At 43.3% G+C, this 14061-nt stretch overlaps 1 pseudogene; it reads right to left on the reverse strand.

The window, feature by feature from the left end:
• LOC105530123 overlaps positions 1 to 3123 on the reverse strand; it is a 9004-nt pseudogene extending 5881 nt beyond the window's left edge.
• Positions 3124 to 14061: the final 10938 nt, after the last annotated feature.

Here is a 14061-nt window from a genome sequence, read left to right on the forward strand (position 1 = left end):
GATGGTCTTGATCTCCTGACCTTGTGATCCACCTGCCTCGGCCTCCCGAAGTGCTGGGATTACAGGCGTGAGCCACCGCGCCTGGCCAATTTTTTTTTTTTTTAAGAGATGGGGTCTTACTATGTTGCCCTGGCTAGTCTCGAACTCCTGGACTCAAGCAATCCTCCCGACTTGGCCTCCCAAAGTGGAGGAATTATAGGTGGAATTATAGGAATTATAGCTGTGGCTGGGTAAGTCTCTGGTATTTCGTTATGGCTCACAGACCAGGCTAATACAGTCCCCATTCCAATGTTCATAATCCCATATTCCTTCACAATCAATGGCCTTGCTTTAACTGCAGACACCACCTGAGACTGAAAATTCAATCTGTGTTGGAATCCAGTGAGGGATTTATGCAAAAATAGATTTTTTTTCAAGTGGTGTCAGGCAGGCAGAGACAGAGACGAGAGAGAGAAAAAAAAAAGTCAACACCAGGTGATGAGGTTTGGCTGTGTCACCACCAAAATCTCATCTTGAATTTTAACAATCCCCACAAGTCAAGGGTGGGACCAGGCGGAGATAATTGAATCATTAGGGGTTTCCACCATACTGTTCTCATGGTAGTGAAGTACTCTCAGGAAATCTGATGGTTTTACAAAGGAGAGTTTCCCTTCACAAGCTCTCTTGCCCGCTGCCACGTAAGACATCTCTTTGCTCTTTTTCATCTTCTGCCTTGATTGTGAGACCTCACTAGCCATGTGGAACTGTGAGTTCATTAAGCCTCTTTCCCTTATAAATTACCCAGTCTTGGGTATGCCTTTTTTTTTTTTTGAGTTGGAGTCTCACTCTATCACCCAGGCTGGAGTGCAGTGGCACGATCCTGGCTCACTGCAACCTCCACCTCCTGGTTCAAGCGATTCTCGTGCCTCAGCCTCCCGAGTAGCTGGGATTACAGGCAGCCATCACACCTGGCTAATTTTTGTATTTTTAGTAGACATGGGGTTTCACCATGTTGGCCAGGCTAGTCTCAAACTCCTGACCTCAAGTGATCCGTTGGCCTCAGCCTCCCAAAGTGCTGGAATTACAGCCATGAACCACTGTGCCTGGCCAGTCATTCCTTTTGGAATATCAAAGTTGTGATTTGGTTTTGACAATATGCAGTTTGGGCAGCAGATGGCCATCAGCTAATGCCATTTCATTGCCATCCAGAAATTTACGTGTAGAAAACTTAGTGTCCTCTGTGCTATTTCCATCAGTTTCATCAGGGAGAGGATAATTCAGATATTCATAAGTTTTTGCAGGTTTCTTTTTCTTCAACTTTTAAGTTCCAGGGTACATGTGCAGAGGATGTGGAGGTTTGTTACATAGGTAAATGTGTGCCATGGTGATTTGCTGCACAGATCAACCCATCACCTATGTATTAAGGCCAGCATTTATTAGTTATTCTTCCTAATGCTCTTCTTCTCCTCACCCTGCTGACAGACCCCAGTGTGTGCTGTTCTCCTCTCTGTGTCCATGTGTTCTCATCATTCAGCTCATAGTTATAAATGAGAACATGCAATGTTTGATTTTCTATTCCTGTGTTAGTTTGCTGAGAATAGCTGCTCCAGCTCCATCCATGTCCCTGCAAAAGACATAATATTGTTCCTTTTTATGGCTGCATAGTATTCCACGGTGTATATGTACCACATTTTCTTCATCCAGTCTATCACTGATGGGCATTTGGGTTGATTCCATGTCTTTGCTATTGTGAATAGTGCTGTGGTGATCACATGCATGCATGTATCTTTATAACAGAATGATGCATATTCCTTTAGGTATATATCTGGTAATGGGATTGCTGGGTCAAATGGTATTTCTACTTCTAGATCTTTGAGGAATCACCACGCTGTCTTCCACAATGGTTGAACTAATTTACACTACCACCAACAGTGTAAAAGCGTTTTTTTTTTTTTCTCCACAACTCACCAGCATCTGTTGTTTCTTGACTTTTTAATAATCACCGTTTTCTGTAGGGTTTTTAAGAGATCCCTCACTCATGCTTCATTAACTTCTGGCCTTGAATTCTTGATCTATGTAGAGAATTTGGCAAAGATGTCAATTCCAGCAGTATTTGATTCTGGGTGTTTTGGTGAAAGCTTTAAGTACTTGGGAGGACATAAGACTTCTTCAGGAGATTCCTCAATCTTATTTGACTTCAATATTATTTGAAAATTATAAGTGGTGGGTTGTTCCCAGGAGCCTTGTTTTGCAGATCTGCAGGTTTCCATTTCAGATCAACAGTTGTGACACTAAAGACAACTCCTTTGAACTAAGGAATCATGACGAATCTCTGGGGAAAAAGGCAGATTTCTGTGCTTTCACCATCACTGACCGCCTTGACACAGAGCTCAGTGAGGGGTGCTTTGTCTTCCTCCTTCAACCTGTTCAGTGTCATTGACAATGCCAAGGCCAGCTCAGCTGGGCTTTGCAAATGGTGGCAGCTGCTGTTTCTGCTCCAGGGCTGCTCTGGCTGATGACTTAGGCCATGCTGCTCACTGGACAGTCTGGCATTGAGGACTTGTGACTTGAGCCACTTCCTCAACTGGCTTTAACTTTATCAAAGGGAGATTGTCCAGGTGAGCCTGAGTTAATCATACAAACTCTATAAATCTGAATGTAGAAGGCAAATATCAAGAAAGTAAGAAACCAGAGAGATTCAGACCTTGAGAAGGATTTGACCTGTCATTGCTGGCTTTAAAGATGGTAGGGGCCACATGACAAAAACCTGAGAACACTTTCTAGGAGCAGAGTGATCCTTGGCTAACAATGAGCTAAGAAAACAGGGGCCTCAGTTCTGCACTGCAAGGAACTGAATTCTGCCAACAACATTAATAAGTTTGAATACAATTTTTCCCCAGACTCCAGATGAAAACACGGCTTGGTCAACTCCTTGATTAAGTAACCCTGAGAATAGAATCCAGATAAATCTTGCCCAGATTCCTGATGCACAAACACCATGAAAATAATGAATGAGTGTTGTTTCAGGCCACTAAGTTTGTGATGATTTGTTACACTGCAGTAGCTAACTAATACACTGGGTTATGCGGCCAACCTGTTGATTGGGATCCCCAGTCTTATTTCGCATAGATACTTCAGAACCATGGACAGTGGAACAAATGCCAGGGGAGAGCTGATTGGCTGGATTAGCTACCATCCAAACTGGAGAGATCCTATTGGACAATCTTTGACCTGGGCACTGATCCCTGGACCAGTCAGATTTTGTCAGGATCTACAGACTCAACTTTTCCTTGCCAACCATGAAAATGGTGCCTCAGGGGTCCTGCAAGGTCCTGAGTGAACAAGTCCCTGCCTAGTTCTTCAGAAGGATATTGCACCACCCTCTTCCTCATCCACATTAGCCTCCTTTGCCTTCTCCTTCCCATTTCCCAGCCATTGCCCAGTGGTGTTCCTGTGTTCAGGAACTCTGTTCTTTTCTCTCTTTGAAACTTGCTATCCTTTACCTAGCCAACTCTCTCTTTTTTTTTTTTTTTTGAGACAGAGTCTCTCTCTGTCACCCAGGCTGGAGCGCATTGGCATGCTCTTGGCTCAGTGCAACCTCTGCCTCCCAGGTTCAAGCGATTCTCATGCCTCAGCCTCCCCAGAAGCTGGGAATATAGGTGCATGCCACCATGCCAGGCTATTTTTTTTTTTTTGAGATAGAGTCTCACTCTGTCACCTGGGCTGGAGTGCAGTGGTGTGATCTTGGCTCACTGCAACTTCTGCCTCCCAGCTTCAAGTGATTCTCCTGCCTCAGCCTCCTGAGTAGCTGGGATTACAGGTGCCTGACACTATGCCCAGCTAAGTTTTTGTGTTTTTAGTAGAGATGGCGTTTCACCATGTTGGCCAGGCAGGTCTTGAACTCCTGACCTCAAGTGATCCTCCCACCTTGGCCTTCTAATGTGCTGGGATTACAGGTGTGAGCCACCATGCCTGGCCTGATATCTCTGAAATTTAAAAACTATTTAGAATATTACTGGGACTTATATGCTTTCATTGCTAATGGCCTGCTGCTAAAACTATATAAGCCCCTTCCCTCTAGGCCCAGGGACTGTCACAGAAGAGGTGGGCATGTGAGATGGTAAGGGCCAAATTTGAGGGATAGAATTATTTCAGACCCTCATACTCAAGAATGGGCACACAGATGCCCAAACATCTTCCAAAATAAGACTGCTTCTTGGGCTACTATGTGGCCTCTCTCCATCCATCCCAACCATAAAAAGTTTTGCTTGCCATAGAATTAAAAATTATGGAGAGGATATCCAGATGCCTGGTGTATTAGTCTGTTTTCATGTTGCTGGTAAAGATATACCTGAAGCTAGGCAATTTATACAGGAAAAAGGATTCACAGTTCCACGTGTCTGGGGCAGCCTCATAATCATGAAGGAAGGTAAGGAGGAGCAAGTCACGTCTTACATGGATGGCAGCAGGCAATAAGAGAGCTAGTGCAGGGAAACTCCTGTTTTTAAAACCATTAGATCTCATGAGACTTATTCACTGTCATGAGAACAGCATGGGAAAGACTTGCCCCCATGATTCAATTGCCTCCCACTAGGTCCCTCCCACAATGCATGGGAATTCAAGATGAGATTTGGGTGGTGACACAGCCAAACCATATCACCTGGTGACAAAGCCTTCTGGGTATAGTGCTCCCAGTAATAAAATTGTGCCAATTGTATAAACAATTTTATCAGCCACTTTAGGAAAAATTACTAAAAAGACTACAAAAAGCCTTGCAGCACATTGAAAGTCTCTAAATTCCTTAGCTTAAATGGTTTTAGGAAAATGCTTTTATTTTGTATCACTAATTGCTACAAGTGTGTAACTACAACGAATATTACAGTAGCTCAGTGCATAGAACTTAAATAGATGTCAATTTTATAACCTCGCCTTTTGACATTTGATTTTTGGCTCTTATGTTACTTAAAGGGTTCCCAGGGTTAGTGAGAACCTGCCCACCACCATTCCCATCTGGCCTGGAACATTTAGTCGGCTGTAAATATTATGACTCCAAGACCTTTGGCCATAGGGGCCTCACCGAGGGACATGTTGGGCCTGGATAGGCAGACACACCACCCCAGCAATAATATGGGACAAAATAAAAGTTTGGCCATTGATGCTGCATCTGGCATATAATGACCAAAAAAAGGGGGAATGTAAACTAGTAATTAAATCCCAAGCTTCCCCTTCCCACTGCCACTGACTGAATGGATCCCTCCTTGGCCAAGGGAACCCCCTGTAAAAAAATCTTAAAAACTTAGTTCCCAGACATAATGAGATGGGAGGCCAGACATACCTTCCTTTTGTGGTTTAGACACAGTAACAGACCAGCCTTAATGGTCAAATAAAAATCACAAGACGAATGGAGCAGACTTTCTGTAACAATAAGATAGCAAATTAAGCCAGGTATAGTGGTATGCACCTATAGTACCAGGTTGCCAGGTCTGACTACGGACCCTGACCCAGTGATGGATGAAAGACATACACTGACACAGATATTTTGCCTGTCAGTGCGGCTAAGGGGCTCTGCTGCCTGAGTCAGCAGAATCGGCCTTGATAAGCCAGTGAAATTCACATTTATTTAGTACAGATTAAATGACAAAGGTCTCAAGTAAACACCACTGGGGGGTAATTAACATTGCCGACCTCCCAAGTAGAGAGCAATCATGCACCCGCAGATGACCAAAGGTCAGTCTTAGGACCACAGGAGTAAACAAGCTATTTAGATAAACTCCTCTACAGTCCCATATATCTATGCCCTAAGCTTTTAAGATAATTCAGCTGCCTTCAGCCAAATCTTCTACGTAAGTTATACAAACTCCTGGCCTTCCAAGAAGATTTGTGTCTATTTCCTGTAACTTTATAATTTCTCCCACCACCCTGACCGATCCCCTACGTCTCCCCCTTCTCTGTTTTTCACATCAGGCCTTGTTGTTTGAAGAGTACAGACGTGTGCATCAACAGGTCTGTCAGGCGAGGCAGTCGTTGCTCTTATTCTGGCTTTGCATCCTAGAATTAGCAAATAACATGAGATAAACATGAGTATAATCAGTAACATTCTTTTCCAATCAAGGAGTGACCTGTAGTGTTACTTGGCGCTTCAGTTTGATGTGTGCTGTTACTAAGGATCCCCACTGGGGGTATGTTAGTTTCTTCTAGTGAAGCACTCACATTTTTAGAAGCTGGGAAGGGGTTGTTTGTCTAAGCAACAGGGCAGACAAAAGGCAGATTAGAAGATGGGCTTAATAGAGTGTGGCAGGTACAGGTAGCAGGCAAAGTGAGAGAATGAAAAAGGAACAAATTATCTGGAGTGAATGGTGTTTGTGTTTGGAGTAGGATTTGCTTAGCCTTCGGAGTTGTCCTCTTCAGCCTCCTCCAGATAATGTCTGGGGCCTGTGTTGTCTGATGAAGTCACATCATCTGGGGCTGTGGGTCCTGCCGGGTCATCTCCTTCATTTCTGGTATTGGGTTGGGTCCTAGCCATGCCATGGTAAGGTTTGATGCATCATGCTGGAATCCAAAGAGGACCTGAGGGGGTGTGAACACCAGCATATCCTCTTCCCCATGTTAGCAAATCATCTGGACCACACCATTCATTACTATTTATATCCTCCCATAAAACTGCAGGTTTTGTGTCTTGAGAAGTTTTAGCAAAGTGCCTTTCTATAGCTGGTGGAAATTTGTCACCTAAATTTTTAAAATGAAGGGTAAATGAGGTGTGTGCTAGTAGTGTTGCAGGGTGCTTATCCATACTTTCCCTCTTTTTGTTTTCTGAGCATATTTTTAAGGATGGAGTGGGCACGTTCTACTACGGCCTGTTCTTGGGGGTTATATGGAAAGCCTGTGGAATGTTGGATGTTCCATGTGTGACGAAATTGTTGAAGTTATGAGCTGGCTAAGTTGGACCATTATCAGTTTTAATTTTTGTGGACTGCCCCATAAACACAAAAGTTAAAAGAAGATGTTTAATGACATATTGAGTGGACTCTCCAGGAAGAGCATGTGCACTAATTAAATGAGTGTAGGTGTCAACAGTTACTTGTACATATCATAGTTTTCCAAATTCAGGGATGTGTGTACATCTATTTGCCATAACTGATTAGGTTTTAGTCCTCTAGGGTTAACACTTGTAGAAGGAGGGGATGTGCCTGTGAGTTGGCAATCTGGACATTGTAGGATAATTTGTTTAGCTAGTCTCTGGGTAAGTTGAAATTGTTTAGATAAGTTTCTCCAGTTTCGGTGGAAAAATTAGATATATTTCTCCAGTTTTGGCAATTGGGTGGCTTGGTAAAGCAGTGATGTCATAACTTGTAAGTCTGTTTGATCATTGCCCTAAGCCAATGGGCCAGGCAGTGAGCTGTGGACTCGAATATGGGTAATAAAAATAGGGTGTGTACATTGATCTAGCAATTTCTGAAGTTGGAGAAAAGCAGTGCACAGGGTGGGCTCCGGAGTGAACTGAATGAGTGCTGTCTCAAGGTTCTACAATAAATAAACATAGTAAGCAGAGTCACTAACAATATTGATGCACTGAGTGGAAAAAGTCTCCAAAGTCAATATTAAGGCTCCAACTTCAGCTCTTTCAGTGCTAGTAAACCCATATCAAGTGAGGGAATTATGTGGTCTCCACCAGAAAGTTACTTTTCCATGTTTACCCGAGCCATCAGTACACAGTGTGAAAGCATTAGGTATAGGGGAGTGAACTATTTTTGTAGGTAAAATCACAGTAGTTCGAGATAAGAACGGAAGGAGTTTGTCAGCAGAAAGGGCATGCTCTATATGGCCTGTGTAATCAGAGAGGGCTATTTGTAGATCTAACGACAGGGGCAAAACTGCTTCAAATTGCTTTTTACTTAAAGGAATTCTTATGACATTAGGATCATAACCTAGCAACAGATTGCATCATCTGTGGCCTGAATAGATGACTTTACTGATTAACTGGATATAGGGAAAGAGTGATGTAGTCCCAGTATGTGAGCAAAAAACCCATTCTAGAAGGCGCAGCCCTGGGGCCATCTGTCCTATTAACTCTGTAGGGGAGTGTTTAGTGGGAAAAATAAACAATTGAATTGAATACCATGGATCAATGTAATCTAGTTGCCTTTGAGAGATAGCTTGCTCTATCTCTTCAATTTCCTTTTTCGCTGTGGGGGTTAAATACCTGGGAGAATCCAGGGCTGTATTGCTCTTTGAGATAGAAAACAGGTTTTGCAGTTTACCATTAGTAATGCCCAAGTTGGGGCAAAGCCAGTTAATATTGCCTAGTAATTTCTGATAATCATTTAAGTTGCTAGTATTTGATTTAACCTTTTGAAGTCTTACTGACCAGGAAGTTAGTATGTACCCAAGATATTTCCAAGGAGAAGACATTCGTACTTTTTCAGGTGGGTGCTATGATTAAACCTCTTGACTTTACATTCTTTACAACAGAGGTATATAAACTTAAAAGCATGGGCTCCATTGGGGCTGCTAGTAATATATCATTCATAAAATGAATAATCTTGCACTTAGAAAATTCTTTTCTACTGGGGAGCAAAGCTTGATTTACATGATACTGACACATGGTAGGACTGTTCAGCATTCTTTGAGGAAGCACTTTCTAATGAAATTGGCAAGCTGACCTTTCATTATTGGTAGCTGGTATGGTAAATGCAAATTTTTCTCTGTCCTGCTTTGCAAGGGGAATGATATAAAAGGAGTCTTTTAAGCCTATAATGATTATAGGCCAATCTCAAGGAATTGACATGGGGGAGGGGTTGATTGCCCGAGCTGAAGGGACCCTATAGGTTGCAAATTAGTATTAATAGCATATAAGTCATGCAAAAGTCTCATTTGCCATACTTTTTGGGAATGACAAAAATAGGCAAATTTCAAGGGCTGTTAGATGGTTCTATATGGCTGGCTTTTAATTGCTCTTCAACTAATTCATGGTCTTTTTGCAATTTCTCTCCCTTCAGAGGCCACTGTTCTACCCAAATTGGATCTTGACGGAGCCACATCAGGGGTAGGGGAGGGATAATAACAGTGGCCATTATTAGAAAGGGATCTGCAGAGTGACCCCCACATTGGGCTAAAAGGTCCCATCCCCATGTTGCAAATGACAGGATCTCACTCTTGTTTTATGGTTGAATAGTACTCTATTGTGTATATGTCCCATATTTTATGTATCCATTCATCTGTTGATAGAAATAGATTGCTTCTGAATCTTGCCTATTGTGAATAATGCTATGATAAACATGAGAGTGTAGCTATCTCTTTGATATACTGATTTCCTTTCTTTTGAGTATATACCTAGCAGTGGGATTGCTGGATTGTATGGATTTAGTTATTTGAGGAACTTCCATGATGTAGGGAGACCCCCTGAAACTATTGCTATGGAATAAAAGATGAAATGCTCCTGATGATTGTAAATACAAAATTGCATGCAGGATTGTGTAAAGATAATGCCAGGTTGGACTGCCAGAATGAGCCAACAGTGTGTGATGTGCTTCCCCCTGTGGAGAGCTTATAAATGGATGTGCAGTTGGGGAGGTCACATCACCAAGATTCCTATCCCAGAAAAGCAGATGTTCATAGCTCTGGGAATGGAATGCAACCTTTGTGAAGAGCCTATAAACAGATGCATGGCGGGGGGGTGCCTGTCCATATGGATAAGATAGGGCTATAAACGCCCTCATCTTGTCATGACTCTTTAGGGTTAAGGCATACTCCCTTCTGAGCATTTCTGGTCTAACCAGTTGTCTAGCTTCACGTCCTGTTACTATGGATTGTCTAGTTTCATTCTTCTGAATATGGATATCCAGTTTTCCCAGGGTCATTTATTAAAGAGACTATCCTTTTCTCAATGGTTGTTCTTGGCTTTTTTGTCAAAAATGTGTTTACTCTAGATGTATGGATTTGTTTCTGGGTTCCCTATTCTGTTTCATTGGTCTATGTGTCTGTTTTTATGCCAGTACCATGCTGTTTTGTTTACTATATCTCTGTAGTATAATTTGAAGTCAGGTAATGTGATTCCAGCAGTTTTGTTCTTTAGCTTAGGCCTGTTTCCCTTGCCTCCATAACTGTTGCGGGTATTGACAGTCAGGCTGCTAGACCCCTTAGAACTCCCCATCTCTGGTGCCAACTTGGACAACATTCTTTTATGCACACCTTTTTAGTTATCCCCACCTGCCCAGCTCCCTTATTAGGTCAAGAAGTTTTAACAAAATTATCCGCTACCTTGACTATTCCTGGACTACAGCCTCATCTCATTGCTGCCCTTCTCCCCAACCCAAAGCCTCTTTCACATCTTCCTCTTGTATCCCCTCCACCTTAACCCAAAACTATGGGACACCTCTGCTCCCTCCCTGGCAACCAATCACATGCCCATTACTATCCCATTAAAACCTAATCACCCTTACCCAGCTCAACACCAGTATCCTATCCCACAACAGATTTTAAGGGAACTAAAGCCTGTTATCACTCACCTGCTATAGCATGGGCTTCTAAAGCCTATAAACTCCTTACAATTCCCCCATTTTACCTGTCCAAAAACTGGACAAGTCTTACAGGTTAGTTCAGGATCTGCACCTAATCGACCATATTGTTCTGCCTATCCACCCTGTGGGGACCAACCCATACACTCTTTTGTCCTCAATACCTTCCTCCACAACTCACTATTCCATTCTCGATCTTAAAGATGCCTTTTTGTTTTTCTATTCCCCTGCACCCTTTGTCCCAGCCTCTCTTTGCTTTTACCTGGACTGACCCTGACACCCATCAGTCCCAGCAGCTTACCTGGGCTGTGCTGCCGCAAGGCTTCAGGGACAGCCCTCATTACTTCAGCCAAGCTCTTTCTCATGATTTACTTTCTTTCTACCCCTCTGCTTCTCACCTTATTCAATATTTTGATGACCTTCTATTTTATAGCCCCTCCTACAAATCTTCCCAACAGGACACCCTCCTGCTCCTCCAACATCTATTCTCAAACGAATCACGTATCCCCCTCCAAAGCCCAAATTTCTTCCTCATCCATTACCTACCTTGGCATAATTCTTCATGAAAACACACGTGCTCTCCCTGCCAACTGTGTCCAGCTGATCTCTCAAACCCCAACCCCTTCTACAAAGCAACAACTCCTTTCCTTCCTGGGCATAGTTGGGTACTTTTGCCTTTGGATACCTGGTTTTGCCATCCTAACAAAACCATTATATAAACTCACAAAGGGAAACCTAGCTGATCCCATAGATCCTAAATCCTTTCCCCACTGCTCTTTCCATTCCTTGAAAACAGCTCTAGAGACTGCTCCCATACTAGCTCTCCCTGACTCATCCTGACCCTTTTTCATTACACAGAGCCTAAGTGCAGGGCTGTGCAGTAGGAATTCTTACACAAGAACCAAGACCGTGCCCTGTAGCCTTTCTGTCCAAACAACTTGACCTTACTGTTTTAGGCTGGCGCTCATGTGTGTATGCAGTGGCAGCTGCTGCTTTAATACATCTGAAAACCCTCAAAGTAACAGGCTATGCTCCACTGACCCTCTACAGTTTTCACAACCTTCAAGCATTAATATCCTCCTCACACCTTTCACACTTACTGTCTGGCCCTTGACTCCTCCAGCTCTATTCACTCTTTATTGAAACCCCAACAGTAACTATTGCCCAAGGGCCCGATTTCAACCCAGCTTCTCACTTAACACCCAACACAAGTCCTGAACCACATGACTGTGTTTCCCTAATACACATAGCATCTTCCCCCTTTCCTCAGATTTCTATTCTTTCAATTCCAAACCTAGACCACACTTGATTTATCAATTGTAGTTCTTCTAAACCCAATCAATTTTCACCAGCTAAAGCTGGATATGCTGTCATGTCACACACCTCCATTATCGAAGTTGCTGCTTCCTCCTTCCCCCACTTCCCAACAAGCTGAACTAATTGCTTTAACTTGTGTGCTCTCTCTCGCTAAAGGAATGCACATTAGCATTTATACTGACTCCAATATGCTTTCCACATCCTCCATAACCATGCTGCCATCTGGGCTGAAAGAGGCTTCCTTACCATACAAGGCTCTTCCATTATCAATGCCTCCCTAACAAAGGCCCTCCTTAAGGCTGCTCTCCTGCCAGCCAAGGCTGGAGTCATTCATTGTAAAAGACACCAGAAACCAACTGATCTTATTGCAAAAGGAAATGCCTATGCCGACAGGACAGCAAAACAAATAGCCAATGCCTCCACACCTGCCAATATTCCAGCCCCAACTCCAGAGGGCCAGTATTTTTCTTTCTCTTCTATCACTCCCATCTACTGTTCTTCTGAAAACCTGCTCCACCAGTCTTTTCCAACTCAGGGCAAGTGGTTCTTAAATCATGGAAAATTCATTCTTCCTGCCTCACAAGCTCAGTCCATTCTTTTTTCCCTTCGTGACCACCTCCATGTGGGATACAAGCTTCTGGCTTGCCTCCTGCAGGCCCTCATCTCCTTCCCTCCATGGAAATCCATCCTTAAGACCATCACCTCTCAATGCTCTGTCTGCCATGCCACCAGCTCCCAAGGCTTTCTCAGGCCTCCTCCTTTTCCTACACATCAGGCTTGTGGATTTACTCTGACACAAGATTGGCAAATTGACTTTACTCATATGCTCCATGTCTGTAAATTTAAATATCTCTTGGTTTGGGTCGATACCTTCACCAGATGGGTGGAGGCTTTTCCCACTAGCTCTGAAAAGGCTACTGCAGTCATCTCTTCCCTTCTAACAGATATAATTCCCTGATTTGGCCTCCCTACTTCTATTCAATCTGACAATGGTCTGGCCTTTATTAGTCAAATCACCCAAGCAGTTTCTCAGGCTCTTGGTATTCAGTGGAAACTTCGTACCCCAAACCATCCTCAATCTTCAGGAAAGGTAGAACGGACGAATGGTCTTTTAAAAACACACCTCACCAAGCTCAGCCTCCAACTTAAAAATGACTGGACAGTACTTCTACCATTTGCCCTCCTCAGAATTAGGGCCTGTCCTCGAGAGACCACAGGGTACAGTTCATTTGAACTTTTATACGGACACACTTTCTTGCTTGGCCTCAACCTTGTCCCAGACACAAGCCTTCTGGGTGACTATCTTCCAGTCCTCCAGCAGGCTAGACAGGAAATTCTCCAGGCTGGTAATCTTCTCTTGCCTACTCCAGATTCCCAGCCACAGGGAGGTACCTCTTTTAGTACATCCTCTCGTCTTTTCACTTTACATTTCCATTTTTACCTTACACAAGGCCTCTTCTTCCTCTGTGGCTCCTCCACCTACATGTGTCTACCTGTTAATTGGACAGGCACATGTACACTAGTTTTCCCTACCCCCAAAAATCAGTTTGCAAACGGGACCGAACAACTTCCCCTCATGACACCAACACTCCACTACTGTTTTGTTTTTCTTATTATTAATATAAGAAGACAGGAATAGGCCTCGACTTACTCACTGCTGAAAAAGGAGGACTCTGTATATTTTGAAATGAAGAGTGTTGTTTTTACCTAAATCCATCTGGCCTGGTATATGACAACATAAAAGCACTCAAGGATAGAGCCCAAAAACTCGCCAACCAAGCAGATAATTATGCTGAACCACCTTGGACACTCTCTAATTGGATATCCTGGGTCCTCCCAATTCTTAGTCCTTTAATACCTGTTTATTTCCTTCTCTTATTTGGACCTTCTATCTTCTGTTTGGTTTCTCAGTTCCTACAAAACCACATCCAGGCCACCAATCATTCTATATGACAGATGCTCCTTCCAACAACCCCACAATATCACCCTTTACCCCAAAATCTTTCTTCAATTTAATCTCTCCCACTCTAGGTTCCCACGTCACCCCTAATCCCACTTGCAGCAGCCCTGAGAAACATCACCCATTATCTTTCCATACCATCCTCCCTAAAATTTTCACTGCCCCAACACTTCACCACTATTTTGTTTTGTTTCTCTTATTAATATAAGAAGACAGGAATGTCAGGCCTCTGAGCCCAAACTAAGCCATCATAACCCCTGTGACCTGCATCCAGATGGCCTGGAGCAACTG

The sequence above is a fragment of the Mandrillus leucophaeus genome, unplaced genomic scaffold (genome assembly GCF_000951045.1).
Source record: "Mandrillus leucophaeus isolate KB7577 unplaced genomic scaffold, Mleu.le_1.0 Scaffold8, whole genome shotgun sequence".
Classification (NCBI taxonomy): Eukaryota; Metazoa; Chordata; class Mammalia; order Primates; family Cercopithecidae; genus Mandrillus; species Mandrillus leucophaeus.